An 18,326-nucleotide genomic window follows, 5' to 3' on the forward strand; every position below is an offset into this window, starting at 1 on the left:
CAGGCTGTGTTTATTCCATGGATCGAGGTTTATTCGTAAACAATGAACTATGCTCTCCTGTTCCTTCTAGTTGCCATATATTCGTATCATTGCTTTATGCAGCAAGCACAAATACTGCTGTTGTTCCAGCATGAAGCTCGCATTCGGTACGAGAACATTACACAGTCGTTTTTGGCACGGAGAAGATGCATTGCAAGACGTTATCGTTATCCCAAAATTCCCCGTGCAGGTTGCTACGGAAGCTTCCGTAGACCAAAAATTCTGCTGCGCCATCAAGCCGGTCCGAATGGAGACAGGTTTGTGTTCTCACCAGGAGCGAACCGAACTGGAGTTCACATAGAACCGGACCGAGACCACCTCTCGAAGGTGGTCTCGGTCCGGTTCTTTAGTCCACACCAAAAACACCTGGTCTGCTTTCACACCAGCCCAAACGAACCGTACTTGCTGGTGTTGCGGACTCCAGTCTGCTTTAAGCGGACCAAAAGGCATATGTGTGAAAGCACCCTCAGTTACTAGTTCACCACCTGCAAAACACTAGACTTTTGCAGCACATTTTTTCAAATGCTAACACACTGTGTTCAAAACAGTTAAAAACACAATTAAAACAGAATGATTGGGGAAAAAACATGAGGAATTTCTGCTGCAGTCACATTGAAATCTATGGAAAATCATATCAAAATATTGAAAAATAATATAAATTTAAAAAAATTATGTAATTCCAAACACAGCTGAGTGTAGTTGTCAGCTGAAAACCGATTCAGGTGATTTGTGTATGGTCTCATCAGAAACCATAAAAAGGAGACACTCAGAAAGGTTCTACCCACAATGCATCTCCAGAGAAGACATCAGATGTAATGGATGGAAACATGAGTCCAAATGCAGATGACAAGTTGTGAATGTTACAGTATAACACATGTTGATTTTTGACTTTTATCTCTTGATTTCTATTCTGCCCCCTGAATTCTGAGGGGTGCTTTTTTTTTCTTTTTTTTTTGTTGACAGTAAACTTTTTATTTTTTGTAAGGTCCCAAAGTACTGATGCAAAGACACAGAGAAAATACATCAATGTGTTGAAGTAAATTGCTGCATTCCCGATTCATTCTTGTTGCAATATATCACAATAATTTAGAAAACTCAAAGTGCAAAGATCTTATTTTATAATAAAATACTGATTTATCTAAAAAGAAATCATTCAAACTTGAAAGATTACAATTCATTTCATGTAATGCTCTCTGTTGTTGGTATTTTGTAGTTCAGTGTCCTAAGACTGACAGCATTTGTTTCCAAAGTGAGTCTATGCTAGTGTTGTGGTTGAATGAGCTTATTTTGAGACATGTTTGAAGTGTTTTGTTGGTGAGAAACAGTTTTGGGGCTTAGAGTTACTGTTTAGCTGAGATGCATGATGGAAATGCAGGCTGTGTTAAGAATTTTGAACATGTGACTTCAGTTTGGACCAATGCGTGTTAGCAATTGAAAAAAACTGTCAGCGGTGAACTTCACTGAAGACAAAGAACCTGTGTTTGAAATGACTTCAAGTGATTCCTCACTGAGTCTGAAAGGAAAGAAAGCAGCTTTGTTTGTCAGTTTTACTGACCTCTCTTGGTTTATTGTGGTTATATTATCTAACTTTATAATTTCATGGTGCTAATTTGATTGTATAGTTGGTCGTCTGCTAAAGTTATGCTTGTAATTGTAAAGTTATTTGTCTCCTTTTACCTGCTAATTCTACAGTTGGATTTGTAGAATAAGTTATTTTATTCTACACCTGTTGCTGTTTTTACTCTGGACATTTGTGAGTCCTTATGTTTAGTTCTGGTATGAGGTACAACTGTCTTTGCTGAGTCCCATCCAGACTTTATGAGGTTTTGGTCTGATTTTGATGTGTACATTTAAAGTGGGCTCTTTTTGGTCTTTCTTGATCTTGGTTTGGTAGACCACAGGACAGGTTTTATCCTTGATCACGTAAGGGTCAGACCAGTGAGGGAGGAGCTTTCGATTGAGCTTTCCCCCCCTTTGTTTAGTACTCTCAGCAGAGAGGTAGGACTATGTTTCAATTTGAGACTGGGCTGACATGTTGAGTCACATGTCCAAGAAGTGTCCACAGGAATGGTTTGTCTTGTGAACGGAAAACCAGGCTCTGTTGGAAGCTGGAAACTGTGTAGGGCCCTACTGCTGGTGCACACAGTGTCTTCAATTTCAGTGTCATGTTCAGAATGTGGGCAGTGTTTGACTGCCGTGGTGGGAGCATCTAGCGTACAAAGGAACATGTCATATGGGCCCTGTGGAGTCTGTTGGGCTTTGCCTTCTATGCCTTCGGGTCTTTGGCTGTAACTCTGTGTCACAGTGTTTCTAGGAGTGGCGATTGGCAGAGGCTGGCGGACCTGTGCCCAGATCAGTGAGTGTTTGAAGTCAATCATGGGCTCAAAGAGGTTGAGAAGGTCCTTGCCAATAATGAGAGGTGAGTTGTAAAGTGGTGACACATACACTAGATGGACAAGGCTCATTGGTCTTAGCATATGGCTGAATGTTTAACTCACAGAACTGATAGTCATAGTTTCTACCTGCTTGGCGCATTCTGTGCTGCAGTTTGTAGAAAAGTGATAGCGACATCACCATGATGTCTGCTCCAATGTCCAGAAGGGCTTCATGCTTCAGGACTCCTTCAACGGTTATGGGCAAGTAGAACTTCTGGCCTCTTCCACCTTTTTTAATGAGGTGGCCAAGGAATTGCTGATAAGGAAGTCTTTTTGGAACGGTGGATGCGTCATCTTCGAAAAGTTCATCGTCGGAGTCTGGTTGGACTTTTAGGAATGCACTGAGGAGTTTCCTGTTATCACCCCCCCTCCTGAGGATCTCCCAGTGTGTCTCCTTGGGGTCTGAGTGAAATTCGGTTCCATCAGCTTCCCAGTCTGACACATTTTCAGCGTCATCTGGTTGGCTGGAAGGGCTGTCAGTGGAGTCTAGGTGCACCACCAAGACTGCACTAGAAGTTGTTTTGTTGTCACTGCCCTGGTTAGACTGTTCAGTCATGTATTTCTGCATGCCTGAGTTCATTGCAGTTTCATGGGGTCCCAAGTATAATTCTTTTTCAGCTGGAGCTGATTGACTGGAGGAATTACCTGGAAGACCCGTGGTGGAAGCCACAGACATTACCGAGACGAGCTTTGCCTTCTCTTGTTTTTCTTCCCTGAGCTCTTGGAGCAGTTGTTTAATTGTCTCTAAGTCTTCTTTGGTGATGGGAGATGTGTTTGACGTCTGAGGGCTTTCGGTTAAAGACAGGTCTCATGTGATCTTGGCTTTTGCCAGGCCAAGATGATTTGGCAGGTCTGTGGGCCTGCCCAGGTCCTTGAGTTGAGGACCATTTTGGTGTTGTTCTTGGTCACTCAGTCTGAGGTAGATGGGTGGTCGGACCATGCGACTTGCCGCCTGAAGCTCCTTCAAGCTCCATCGGTAAAGAAGTTGTGTCAAGACTTAGGATGGTGTTTGGCTCTGCTGACCTGGTCTGGCTCTGTCTCGGTCTAGCAACCCTTTCAAAGCTAGTTCTCATAGCTGTCAGCTGGTTAAGGTGTGGGGGCACACCGACACTCCCAAATGGTGACTTGTGGTGGGATGGAGGTTTTGAACAAAGAGTTTTGAAATTCAAGTCCTCCTCCATCTCCGGTTCTTTTCGGGACCCAAAATAGGCTTGACGTAGCTGGTGATAGTATTGTTAGGAAGGCTCTTGTCGTCCCTGCTTGACTAGCAGTGCGGCTGTCAACCCAGTTTGTGATATAAAGTCGGTGAATTCTTCTTCGAGGGCTTGACAGAGCAAGTCATATTCGGCTTTGATGTAATCAGGTTGACATTCTATGAAGCTGCTGATGTCACGACTTGTCACTTTTATGAGACAGATTTTGTCATCCACTGAGGCGTTTGGGAACCTTAGGTAAAAGTCGATATCCTTCAAGTAAGTGTATGTGTCGTGAGAGCCTTCAAGATTTGGCTCAAAGCGAGCATGTTATGAGCAATCTTGTCCAGTCTTGATCTGGGGGGCCTTGGAGCAAATGATTACCCGAAGAAAAGGAAGACCAAGGATGAGGTGCTATTTTAGGTCGGTCAGCGTGTGCCCTGACATCCTGGAAGTGGGTGGCCGGTTCCAGTGTAGGCAAAAGGAAAGCAGATGAAAGGGGCTCTCTCGAGCTTCTTGAGGGGATTATGCAGGCTCAAAGAACCGGTGAACTGAGACGCGGTGTGGCAAGTGCGGATTGAAGACCAGCAAAGAGCCAGCAGCAGTGACTCGACAGGAGACAGGATCCACAAGCGTTGTTAGAGGTCCAGGAAAGGACCCAACAATAATACAATAATATTGCACACCCCATTTTTCAGGTTTTTATTTGTTAAAAAAGTATAAAATATCCAATAAATTTCGTTCCACTTCATGATTGTGTCCCACTTGTTGTTGATTCTTGACAAAAATTAAAATTTTACATCTTTATGTTTGAAGCCTGAAATGTGGCGAAAGGTTGAAAAGTTCAAGGGGGCCGAATACTTTCACAAGGCACTGTAGTTGTGGCCCCAAATAGAAGCTACATTTCTTGTTTCTCTCGGTGAGGCTAATAAATTTTTGAAGTACTCAAGTAACATTGATGGTCCTGATGTGATCCAGCACAAGGGGATGTGGTATTTTATTTCTGTGTTTTTCCTTGTACCTTTATTGTTTGCTGTGCATTTATTGGGTTTATTGGGTTACTGTGTGTTTTGGGTTTATTTGCATGTGAAATTAGTAGTTGCCACCTACCTGTCGTTGCCATGACCACCCTAAATCACTTGATGTTTTTCCCCAATCACTGAGTCCCCGGGCGATCACTCTCAGCTGTGTGTGGTTGGAGCCAGGGACAATAAAGCAGCTAAATGGAGCAGCGGAGAGCAGGGGAAGAGCAGCGGAGAGACGCCGAGAGTGCCAAGCCACATCGCAACCGTCCTAAAGGGGCTGAAGGAAAGGCACACGCACCGGAGACCGCGAGCCCGCAGGTGTTACGACGTGATTCACAAGCAGCGGCAGGGAGAAGTCCCTGTCTGCCATGTAAGTACCGAGAGAGAAAGTAGTAGCACTTGTCGGACACGAGCTAAGCTAACATTGTGGTTGTACGAGAACGCATAGTGCCGCTTGTTGTTGTGTCTACGTAAGGGTTCCCAGCGTGCCAGAGAAGAGGCCAGCCAGGTGGAATTCCGAGACGAGTGAAGCGGCGTCGTGAGCTGACACACGTGGGGGCAGCGGTTTCCTTCACTTCCGGTGCGACCTGGTGCGTGTGACCGAGGGGACTTCACCGACCTGGATCGGAAGGCTGTCTGCATCCCCGACTGCACTTTAGCCCCCATGCTCAAGGACGGTGCCATTTTTTGTTTGTTTTAAGTATTTAACTCACATTGTGCATTTCGGCCCACTTGTTTTTATTGAATTTTAATGGACTTTTAGTATAAAGCTATTTTTTATTCATGGGCATTTTTTAAAAATAGATTTAATTACGTTCTGTATTAAATCTTAATAACTTCACCTCCTTGTCTTGTCCTCCTTGGCAAACTCTAAGTGTGCTCCACCCAGTCATTACTCAAGTTTTGCAATATTTGCCTTCTCTGGTCATTTACTTATTTATTCCACAATTCAACTCTTCTCATAGCCCCCAATTACACTACCAATGAAAGTAACTTTGACAGAGATAACTGTGGAGAGACAGACATATAATGGGCCTAAATTGATTCCAATACATGAATTGAATTATTGTATTTTTATTAACTGATTTTTAACTCTGACACTTATGCATGATTAATTGCCCTCATCCCAGTTTCATTTGAGATTCTTGTCCACACCAATTCACCAAGTATAATATAATCCTTGCTTATTCCTTGTCTGCATAACAATTATGTACACCATTAGGCTGCAATTTTCCTCGTTGTGAATTACTCATTAAATGCTCATTGGGTAAGTACAGTCATGAACAAAGATTTACATGCACTTCTAAAACGATGTGCTGATGATTAAAAACACATGGCATCTTTTGTAACAACAAACAATCATGCACTTTGGTTCTTCATTAGATTTATTGTAGGTCCCCTGAAAATATGACAAAATTTGCTGAATGAATAATACTGTTACATGCAGCAACTTGAATTATCAGCTCTGGTGATGTAGAACGTTGTGTTATCAAATGTTCTGAGGAATGATGTCACCTATGTCAGCCTTTAAATGTGGATCTTGAAGAAATCCAGAATATAACTGAAGTGCTGGGAAAGGTGATGATACATCTGACAACTACAGTAATGCTATTTTTTTGTAATGGAAAATAATTAATTGTGAATTATGTTTTTGTGAAATTTATTTAACTGTTTTTTTTTCCTGAAGACTGAGTGGAACCCCTTCAAAAGGTCCCTGGAGCCTTTTAGAAGACCATGAACTCATTCTATTTCCCCAGGACACAGGCTGGAGGCCACTGAGGTTAGCGGGTACGTGCACTGTAGCATCTTTAAGCTGTGGAACACAGGGCAATACATCTCAATTAGAGACTGGGGAAGTCCATGTCCCTGTGTGAATTAGGATTGTGATCAGGGCCCCCATTCTGTGTGTGTGTGTGTGTGTGTGTGTGTGTGTGTGTGTGTGTGTGTGTGTGTGTGTGTGTGTGTATCAACCTCAATTTCCAGAGCCCGTTAGCCAGCTGTGGCAGCAGGGAACAGGAGGCCTTGTGTTTGACTCCTGCCGAGTCTTGATTGCTGGAGCTACTCTTGTTTCACCCCTAACCCTAAAACCTTCTGGCCCATTAACAGGACTGGCACCTAAAGCCAACAAGATGCATGCATGCACACGCATACCACTTTTGTGTGTGCACAGATATGGAAAACTCAACTCTAAACAACAAAGACAGAATAAAAGCAGAAAGTCTGACAAAAGAAATGGGCTGCTGCTCATTTCCTGTTATTGATTCTCTCCCCATGGAAGCTGTTTTTCTCACTATACAATAATGAAATGGAAGCAAATCTTCTCTTCAGAAAGGCAGGGATACAGCTCTCATACGTACAGAACCACCATCCTAATTACACATTAAGACCAAGATGAAATGAACAAGTGTCAAGCATCCTCACTGTGAAAGTTTCCACTTCATTTCCATTTTTTGTTGTCATTTTCATGAAAACCTACACTGTAATAATTACCAGGATTTACACATATTCAACTGTACTTTTACACAGTAAATTGCTGTACTAATCACTTTACAGGATTTAACTTTAATGTTCACAATATAAGACTGTAATTTCAAAATTTACTATAAAACCAGTGTCACTTACAGTAAACTGCTGTGATATTGCTGTTTTGATTATTACCAGATTTCACAGCATTTTATTGCATTATTCCCTGCAAAATACTGTATTAAGACTATCCACTGCAAAAACACAGGCAAAATCCATGAACCGGCGCTGAATTGTGGGACCTGCCGCGGATTTTCAAGATTTTAAAAAACGTTGATCCACCAAAGAAGAAGAAGTTGGTTCTACATATTCTGTCAAGGTAGTTTACCCTCAGTTTTCCACCTTTGCTTTCACTATATTGTCATTTGAACGAGTGTTAATTCCTCTTTTCTCTGACGCTTTTTATTTCACACAGTCAACGCTGTTCCTGTGAATCGCCTTGTGAGCCCATACTCACCGAAGGCTGCGAGTAACGGCAACCACAACGAGGATTAACCTTACCACGGTTAGTTGGGTGATTAACTGTTTCTGTGAGCTATAAACAGTGACGTTTTTGCATCGCGGTAAGAGTGAATCTTTGCTCACATTTGATTTGAGATTGTGGCTGTGGTAGTAGATGCCCGTGATTCTCTCATATATAATTATAACACGCGCCCCATTTTTTTTTCATGCTTGTTTTTTTTTAGGAAAACGCGTACTCAATAACACGCACCACATTTTGTCTAAACCTTACTCTCTCAGACACTCAAAATTAAAGAATAACTTGTTCTTTTTGCCGTCATTTTCAACGGCACTTTACTGTAGCACAATTATGTTCCCCAGAACACATCTGCTGATGATAATTAAGGTACTTGAAGCAATGATATTCACGTCATGTCCCAGCACGCTTTGTCTTAGTGTACTAACACATCAGAGACGGCTATCAACGCGCCTTTCTTGACAACATGGCAGCGCCCCTGTGTTACGCTGAGTGGTAACCGGTAAAACGAGAATTAAGTGATTGATTATTACTATATATGAGACATTACGTCGGGGGTTTGACACTGTGCAAACACCCAGCTGCTGTACGTTTCTCTTGCATCTGCGTTATAACATTCTTTGTACCGCAGCACCTAATATAACGTCAGGTGATTTTAAGCCCCAATTTCACATATCTATGAACGGCTTGTAACCAATGGTGTCTGTCTTTGAAGCACTTTTTTAAAGCCACCAAATGATGGAATAAAAAGTTGATACTGTAGCTTAGGTCATTAACCTGCTGCATATGCTCTAGTTATATAGTTAGATTTGCATTGGTTTTCCTGGTTCTTTGTAGTTGAAGAGATTTTGCTGCAGGATATCGATCCATTTTCCTCTTTACATACCACCCGCAACATATATTGTTGTTATTATTATTTAGACTGATGTAAGTTGTTAAAAAGATAAGTAAGCATGTTTTGATTACATTAGTAATCAGTACTAGTATCTTTAAGACTTGCATGCATTTAACCTTTGTGCACCCTGTAATTTTTGATAACACATATGAGCAGTGTTTCTTAACCTTTTTTGGCTTCAGTACCCCCTTTTGTCTGATTTCTTAATCCAAGTACCCTAAGGCCGTAGGCAAATATTCAAAGGGGGCCCTCCAACTTTTGGCAAAGTTAGTCTTATTTTGTGTCATTATGACACATAATGTTCCGACTGATGAATCTCTAAATCAGTGAGGCCAGTGAACTGACAACTGTGCACCGTGCACAAACTGTGGTGCAACAGATGTATGATACAGTTATCTTATTTTACAGCCATGTGCCACTGCCGCTGATGTGCAAAGGACGCAGGTGCTGCCAAGCACCCCCTGCTTGATTGTACAAGGTACTGTTATTTGGATTTTATCTTGATATTTGTAGGGAATATGTGAAAACTGAATATTTTATAAATGATTAAAAATGTATTACATAAGTTTACATATTGTAACTTGCTGACTGGTGTTTTGAGCATGTTTTTGCTCAATTTTGTATCTTATGTCCATCTCTTATGAGTCTGATCTTTTCTGATTATTTTTTCTTTCATCATTCAATGTTGCTAATCATCTAAATGAAACATTCAGCATTCCACATCCTTATGACAGTACATATCTGTTCATTTCAGGTGACCTGATGAAGCCAAGGGCGTGGATGCTGTCCATTGAGGAACAAGTAGTGATGGGACCACACAGCAACATCTTGAGCGGGTTGGCTGCACTTTTTGCCAGCTTCTACAATCTTAATCTCCAGTACCCTGAGAAAAGTTCATGCACTTTGGAGTTTATTCAGAGGTATGTTAATTTTAAAATTAACATTTTATTGGCTTCCTCTGTTCACACCCTTGCTTAAGGAGAAATTTCACTCAAACATGAGAATCTGACACATACACACACTAATGCACACTATGGGACAAAAATGTCTACTAAGGGTATAACTATGAGTGTTTTTTTATTTAAAAACTGAAACTAAAAAAAACTAATTATGGATCAAAATCAGTCTTGTTACCAATCTTTGACATATCCAAGGGTCTGATACCACATAAAAAATCTCTCGTCTCCGATCACTTTTATATTGAAAATCAGCCATTTTCGGTCATTTTCAACATCTAAAACAGATATAAACACCAGATTATAGATCCTTTAAGGGTATAAATGAATGCATTTTTTGAAAAAAATTAAAAACCAAGTTTTGACAAGTTACATAAAATTAAGCATCCCAGCCAAAAGTCATACAGAGAAAGTTATGGGCCAAAAAATAAGGGAAAATTTCCCTCAACGGACAAAAAGTCCAGAGGATTGATAAAAATAAAAGATCACCTGATATTAATGCCTTTATTGATTATTTGATTTTCAGATGCTTCTTGAGTATCAACCCAGAAACGGGCTCCAAGGCAAGAGAGAAGCGTGGAGGCATCAAACCCACATGTCAGCACACTGATGAGGAAGCTTGTGGACTTGAGTGGCAGGCAATGTAGACGGAATGGATTTTTTTTTCCTTTAACAACTTAAGGGTATCCCTTTTGTTTGTCATGACCCCTGGATTCCGTTTGGCAGCCATTTTGATTTCATGTAATTTGAATAGCAAAAACACAATTTTCACTATTCCTGATCCAGACAACATGTTTATTACTTTATTGTTTAAACACTGGAAAACACCTGTTATGGTCTTCAACCTGATACAACCACGCTAATATTTGTTAACTTTTCAGCATGAAAACATCTCAAAAGGACATCTTTAGACCACCACATTACAATAAGAGCCAACGGAATCTATTCTCCTGTCTGACTTTGAGTGGTTTTACTGTTTGCACATTTTTGCTGTTGCACATTTTATATTGAATCGTTTTTAAGTGTTTGTTGAGCTGTTTACATTTTGTTCAGAATATGCAGGCATGTTTGCCAAGGGAACCTACGTCTCCTACTTGTTTATTTGAAATTGTTTTGGGCATGGGTTCTCAAAGTGAGGCCATTGGAGGCATTTTCTGGCAGCTCATGATGAGCCAAGGCAGTGGTTCTCAAATAGTCCAGTCTTAGTACCCCAAATTCAAAGTTGCATCCCAAAAAAAATTACATTTATTTCACAAAAAAAGATGTGCAGTAATACACAATCCCTTCATGCACAAATGAAAAGTGCTTTAAAAAATTGAGAACAATCACAATAATGTTTAAAAAATATATGAGAAAATGTAGTCTTTATATTATTATTTTAATACAAAATTAGATGCTACTATAGCACATTTTAGCCTTTTATAAGGACTAACGTCCCCAAGACGTCTTCACTAAAACTTAGTCTCATATTCCTACAAAGTTAGGCACAATTTGCCTCTTTTTTTAAACAAAACTTTATATAAATAAGAACTAACTTTTCCATGGACTTACTAAACAAAGTGACAGTGAGTTTTTTTTTTTTGATGGCCCGCAATTTAATGTTGGGTCCCTAAACTGGCCCTCAGTCATTCAAACTTTGAGAACCTGTTAAACTGTTTATAATGCTGTAGGTGTTTATTATTCAATATAATGCAGTGAAATGTAACATGTATTCTATTGTTCACATTTTTTCATACTGGCTTGACCAAAAAAAGGCATGTCTGCCATGTTCCTGTTAAATTTAATTGCACTTTGCACTTACTGTAAGCAGTTACATTAAAAAGTTAAAAAAAAACAAATTATCATTTTTTTCTGTTTTCTTTATTGAGCATATGAAAGCATGGTTGTGTAGGTGCAGTAAAATCACAATTAACAAATGAATTTTACAATATCTTACAGTATGAATTAAATTGAACTTTTACAGTAATTCATTGTAAATATTTCAACAGCAATTACTGTATTTATTCACAGTAATTTACAGTAAGTCCACAGCTAAAATACTGCTGTATTACTGTAATTCCTTGGGCATGGCAACCCGTGAATTTACAATAAAGTGTTGTTGTTTTATTGTAAATTACTGTGAAAAATTTTACAGTAAACTACTGTGAATTAATTACAGTAAATTGCTGTGAAAATATTTACAGCGACTTGCTGTGAAAGTAATGCAATTATTAGCCCAATATTTACTGTAATTTACAGTGAAAATTCTTACAGTGTATGATAAATCTATAAAGAAATGCTTGATTGTTTTTCTGATAGACAAATGTGTGATTATATTGCATTCTGATGGTTGTGTTAAACAGTTTTCCACAGCAGACATTAAGCTGTTTGTGTCCACCTGTTAATATCAGTATTCGTTTGAACTCTCTTTTCAGCTCCTGATAATGTGTCACGGTTTAGGTCCTGAATGAGGTGATCAGATGGCCTTTTTGCTCACACATTCTTGATGTTGGAAAAGGGGGCCATCTGTGTGGATGGAACTTTTCAAAATTGACTGACCTTTTCACACACAAAATGTTGTGTTTGACCAGGAAATTAAAGAGCTCCTCTTTGTTTTCCTTCTTTAATTTCACAGCTATTTGTGACACACAAAGACCCATAGGCTCCTTTAACATTGCACTTTCTTTTTTTTAATATTCTACCCCTCAGACTTGGGTTTATTTTCACAGTTCAGACCGTCAGCAAATGAGCAAACAGATTTTAGAATACCACTCAACTTGAGGTTGCTTAAAATATTAATGCCTCACATAACTGAGTCTTCACAGCTGCAGGATGTATGGTCAGACAAAGCTGAAGAAGTCTTCTTGTAAAGGTGATGGATGTTCGGAATGGATTTGCCTTTTGCACTAAAATGTCATCAATTACTTTTGCAAATTGAATGTATTAATGAACAGAACCAATGGCCAAATATATTAAAAAGCAAAATTTACTCAAAACCACTAATTTTTACTCATTAGAAATTCTTCACTATTTGACAATATTGAAAAGTGCAGCTGACATGGTTGTTTGGTTAATATTAAGCAACTATTGCTCCCTAATCAGAGTCTGGTTGTGGTTACTAAAAATAATATGAATAGTACACAATGTTCCGCAACATTATATCATCTTTACCAGGGTGGCATCACCACACGTTTCTGGTTCCAATCAGAGATCAACTATATTTAGAAGCCAAAAAAAAAACCCAGAAGAACATAAGAAAAGAACTCAGAGCGCAGTACTCCAAGGCTGCTCAGTTGTTGTATGATTTTTGACAGATGAGTCCCGATAAGGCCACGGCGGTGGATTTATAGTAGGATCACAATCAAGTGATCGTCAGCGGGAAGCTGAGTGTGTTCCCTTGTGTCATGGTTACAGTGATGCCGTGCCACTATCTGTTACGGTTCACTAGAGAGGCTCAGGTGCAGGATATGAGAAACGGACTCAAGCAAGTAAAAGCTTTTATTTACGCCACAAACAAAGGTAATGCAGAACTACAAAACTAGCAAAAGGACTACACCCAGAAGTAACAAAGTGGTCACAACGAAACCATGTAAGGCGGAACAGGGAAACTAAACCCTCTCATGGGCTGACAGAAAAAACACTAACCCAAAGAAGGTGTAACCCAGGCAGGGAAGAACTACACCAACAAAGTGAATGAACAACTTGAACCATTCTAAACTGGCATGCAATGTCAAGTGTACACTAAGCAGAGCAGGAACTAAACTAACCTCCAAATTTTACAAAATACAACACGTACAAACTACCAAGAAATACTGTACTGCAACAACCAGTCTGGCTCAGGAGTAGGAGCTTAGCTGTGAGGGAAACAGAGTAGGGGGAAGAACCGGGCTGGAGTTGAGGGTCTTGGGCTGGTGGCAGAGACAGACGGTGGGGTGCGTGAGGAAGGATGAGGCAGCCAAAACCAGGTGTGTGGGTGAATGATCCAGAGTCAGAGGTGGGGGGTCCAGATTTCCAGGAGTCAATGAATGAAGAGGCCTGAGGTTTGGGGTTCCAAGGGATGACACAAGCAAGTGAGAGTCCAGACTGGAAGGGAGCACACAGCGAGAATTAAAGTCAAAGCCCCAAAGAGAGCTAACAGAACACAGACTCAGGGGCCGTTTATACGAGGACCATCTTAACAGAAAAACGCAAAAGTGGCGTCTTGTCCATTTCACGTTTAGACGAGCGGTCTTTGAAGGAAATCTGCGTATATACGGTGGCTCTATAGTGTGTGGAATTCGGTTGGATATGCATGCCAGGCAGCTGGTGGCGCCTGTGATAAACTCCCCATGTCTACGCGCATCCTTACTGTCTCCCTTTTGGATCTCCGCCGCGGTAAATGTTCATGAATGGAATCTGTACAGATTCTGTACGTTTGTTGGTACGACTCCTGTAGTTTTTTTGTTTTTTTTAATTGAACAGTCGAATAGAACAAAGCAGTTGAAACACAGAGACAAAAAAACAAATAAAGAAAAGTATTGCCAGGGGTCACAAATAAGAAACAGATTACAGAAAAACATTAAATACATTACACAAATGTACAGTTTTAATGGCTTCAGTGTTAGTGGAGTTCTTAATAGTGTAGATATACTGTTGGTTTCGTTTGGAAGCGAAAAAAAAACAAGGTTTTATTTATATATCTGCATTATGAATATGAAATTTAGCTAGTAAAATGATGAGGTTAATTATATAATACTGTCTGCTTTGGAAGGAGTAAAAGAAGTGTAACCAAACAGTATATTTTCAAAACAAAGAGTAAAACTGTTGTCAATAGACGTAGAAATAAAATGACAAACATCTTTCCAGAAATCATTTGAAACAGGCAAGACCAAAATAATGAAAATTATCTTCAGAGCATTTTGAACAGAAGAGCAGTTAGTATCAATATGTTTTCCAAAACGCTGTAAAGAAATATTTTAGAAGGATAATTTTAATGAATTAATTTAAAAGACACTTCTTTTATTTTGTTGTTAATCAAATATTTAGTTGGTAAGATCCTAATTTTTTTCCAATCAAGATTAGGTAATAGCTATTCAATAAAAACATTACATAAGGAAGAGACACTATGTCCCTTTGAAACAAAGTGCGTATGAAACTATTGCTGTACGTGTTGTTGAGAAACAAATCTGCCTACTTCGGCTCTTAGATGGATCCAGAGGCAAGGGAGCTGGTATCTGGTTCACTGAGCCTCTAAATAATAAAGAAACACCAGCAGGAATTGCATTAATAATTATGTTAAATTCTGAGCAGAGATTGAAATGGTGTGTTTTGAAATAAAATCTTCATATGTGAGTAATAAACCATTGGAGTCAAACAGCTGATGAACCAGTAGTATATTATGAGAAAACCAGGCAGGGTAAAATAAAGATTTGTTTCTATATGTTATGTCTTTGTTATTCCATATGTAAGATCTATGTGGAGAGAAGTTGTGTTTATATATTAGGGACCATGAAAGAGCAATCTGTTTATGGAAAGTACGACTCCTGTAGTGTACATAGAGCTGCCAGAGTGCTTGAGGTAGGAAGGATGGAAATAATCACACATCTTTGTTTACGTCCTTGTACCGGCCGGCAAACGAAAGCACGTATTGACGTAATCGCGTGCGCGACGTGGTCAGATCTCGGCAAAGTTTTGCGTTTTGCTGTTTAGACGGGAAACGTAACGGCGGAGCGTTTTCTACTTTCCACTCTGGAGGCTGGTTTCAATTTTTGCGTTTACAAGCCCCAAAACGCCGTCCTCGTATAAACGGTAGGGGTTTTGTTGAAATATATTTGCCGTTTCACCTGCAAGCGATCCTCATGTAAACGGCCCCTCAGACTATTGCTTGTTCATAGTCCACATCAAAGTCGTGAGTAACATCTGCTTTTATGTCCACGGAGTAGTGATTGAATTCCCCCCACCTGCTCACTCCTGTCCAGCTGATTAGGGATTAGACACACCTGCTGCCTCCAGTGCCACATGCACATGCTGCTCAGAGACAGGAAAGGGAGGGGGAGAGTACTGTCACTATCTGAAGGCCGAGGCTGCAGGTGTGACAATCTCACAAAGATATAGAAATCTTTAACAAATCCGTGGATCCTGACTATAAGCCGCATTCGTGCCAAAATCTAATGAGGTGTCCTTGTGTCATTTCTGGACCTTCCCTGAAAATTTCATTCCAAACCTGTTTGTCCGTTTTTGAGTAATGTTGCGCCCCGATAAACAGACCAAATCCGCACCAATCATCACATTGCTCTGCCGCATTCCTTTGGTGGAGTCATAAATATAGTGCTGCAAACTGCGTCAGATTCAGTGTGTGATATTTCACAGGTTTTCATTCAAATGCATTTATTGAATTGACAGATGAAAAACTTAACTTTTATCCATTTGATGGATTTGTATTAAAACACACAGGAAATTACAACTGTAAAACTTTTCTATAGTTATTTTCCATGCTCTTTAAATGTTTTATTGTTTTTGCACAGCCTTGAGGAGCAGTCACCTTGCACTGTATTACACAGGCTGGGTATGTGACAAATACAAACTCTCAAGTCTTAATAAGGATCTGGTGTAGTTTGAGGCTGGATTGAATGCAGTCATCAAATTGTCTGGCCACAAATTCAGCTTGAACTCGTGGATTTAACATAATGAGAGATCCACTTCTGACAAGCTGACAGATTAGCATGCCAATAACAAAAGAGGCTGTTTAAATGAAGACCTATTTTGTCCTTGTTTAATGTTGAAAATGAACAATTCCATCATATACTGCTGCAGTTGTTCAGGGAAAATTAATTCTCTTTTTACAAGCACTTAATTTGCTTTCCAAAGGTTTATGAGAATTAAAGGCACCACATTTAGTTGTAACGACTGAACTAGCCTAAAATGTAAAAATGTGTTTCCTAAAATTATCTCTCATCATTTTACAGTGAATATATTCAGAAGCCTCCATCATACCTGGAAACAAATATGAATGAACTTTGTGTGAGGTTAGACTTCTCTTTTATAATAGTGGGTAATGGAGCAAGTGCTTTGGGGCATGTAGGGTTTTTGTTTTCTTTGTAATTTAATGGGACAAGCTGTGGGCTGGTGGTGGGCATATCAGGATGTTATATAAGACACAAACAATGGGAGCTGTGTCCAGAAACATGTCCTTTTTCACTGACTCAATACTCTTCCACACTCAGTACTGAGCAGTGAACTAAGACAACTTTATAAACTTAAGGACCCTCATTTTATTGCTCATTAAAATATGGTGCATTGCATTTGGAATTATTATTTTCAGAAAGTGTACAAGCTATGTGGCACCATTTCTCTGTCCATCTGGGATTTTTGAAGGCATTAGTGAATGAAATATACTCTCAGAATTTGGTGACTCCAATAAAGTGGGCAAAAAGCAAATAGCATGCTCTACATAGCGGATAGTGAGTGAATTCTGTAAAATTACTTTGTGGCAGTTTGATAAATTGGACATGTGTTTAGGTCATATGGTACTTCATTGTCGGACAAAATGAATGGAACAATAAGGGTCTTAATTCCATACCTGGACATTACATCATGAGGTCAGGAGGGTAAAGCCAGATCTGCCTGTCAGGTGAAGGTACAGCTCAGTTCTTGCAGATGTCAGTGTGATTCTGAATGAGCCTTTTCACTGTAGCACTCTTTTCAGACTGAATAAGTGAGAGGAAACAAAATGGGCCTCTCAAACTGAGTAGCAGACTACTGGAAATCAGCAGCTTCGCTCCAAAACTGGAGGCATCAGTATGGGCCTTTAAAAGGCCCAATCAGCCACTCCCTGTGCGCTCTCTCTCTCTCACCCACCTACTCCTCTTTTTACCTCCATTCTCCTTTCCCTCTCTGCTCCACTGAAGCTCTCTCGCTCAATCTCTGTCTCCCTCCAGCTTCTCTCCACCCACTCTCTCTCTTTTCATCTCTCTCACACAGTCATTGCCTCCCTCCATCTACCCCTCCGTCCTCAAACTAATTGAGGCAGGTGGCTTCTTTTATTCCCACTCTCAAAACCTCTCAACGCCGCAGTTGCCAGGCATCTCAATTACATTGTGTGTGATGTGTGTGTGTGTGTGTGTGTGTGTGTGTGTGTGTGGTGTGTGTGGTGTGTGTGTGTGTGTGTGTGTGAGAGAGAGAGAGAGAGAGAGAGAGAGAGAGAGAGAGAGAGAGAGAGAGAGAGAGAGAGAGAGAATGCGTACATTAAACTGTGATTCTCCGATTGTATTGAATCTGAATCATTGCTATGTAAGGAGTCTAAATTCAAGCTGTGCGCGGGTGTGTGGACGTGTGTGTTTGTAGGTCAGTGAACGTAAGAGTGAAATCCTAATGGCTCTCTTCTCTTCTAGCAGTGGTCTCTCCACTGCTCAGCATCGCTTTTGGGCTTCAACATGCTATTAATCAATTCAGTTTGGTAAGAGGATCTATTTATACCTCTGCACACACACATGCACACAGTGTAATGGTAGCTCTAGCACACAGTTGGGAACATGGTACACTGCAGATTTGGATGGGATGACAAAGTGAGACAGACTGAGAGGCAAACAGAGAGAGAGAGAGAGAGGGAGGACAGAGAGAGATGTAACCACAATGGATTCTGTCAATTAAGGAGGATTCATTGTTTGGCTGGACAAATTAACAGTCCCATAAATGGCTCCCATCAACCACTGATGCATCCCACCAGTCAGAGTGAACAAAAGCTTACCCACTTCACTTGCCACTGCTTCTTTTTTTCTTTCTTTTTACCACTTAAGGTCCTCCCATTTGGAGTGAACTCAAATCT

At 40.2% G+C, this 18,326-nt stretch overlaps 1 long non-coding RNA gene across 1 annotated transcript; it reads left to right on the forward strand.

The window, feature by feature from the left end:
* The first annotated feature begins 7,634 nt into the window (after positions 1 to 7,634).
* Positions 7,635 to 9,485, forward strand: LOC127535687 (uncharacterized). The gene is made up of 3 exons (XR_007944540.1): positions 7,635 to 7,720; positions 8,997 to 9,066; positions 9,343 to 9,485. It is a non-coding gene; the product is annotated as an uncharacterized LOC127535687 (long non-coding RNA).
* Positions 9,486 to 18,326: the final 8,841 nt, after the last annotated feature.

This window comes from Acanthochromis polyacanthus, chromosome 10, assembly GCF_021347895.1.
Source record: "Acanthochromis polyacanthus isolate Apoly-LR-REF ecotype Palm Island chromosome 10, KAUST_Apoly_ChrSc, whole genome shotgun sequence".
Lineage (NCBI taxonomy): Eukaryota > Metazoa > Chordata > Actinopteri > Pomacentridae > Acanthochromis > Acanthochromis polyacanthus.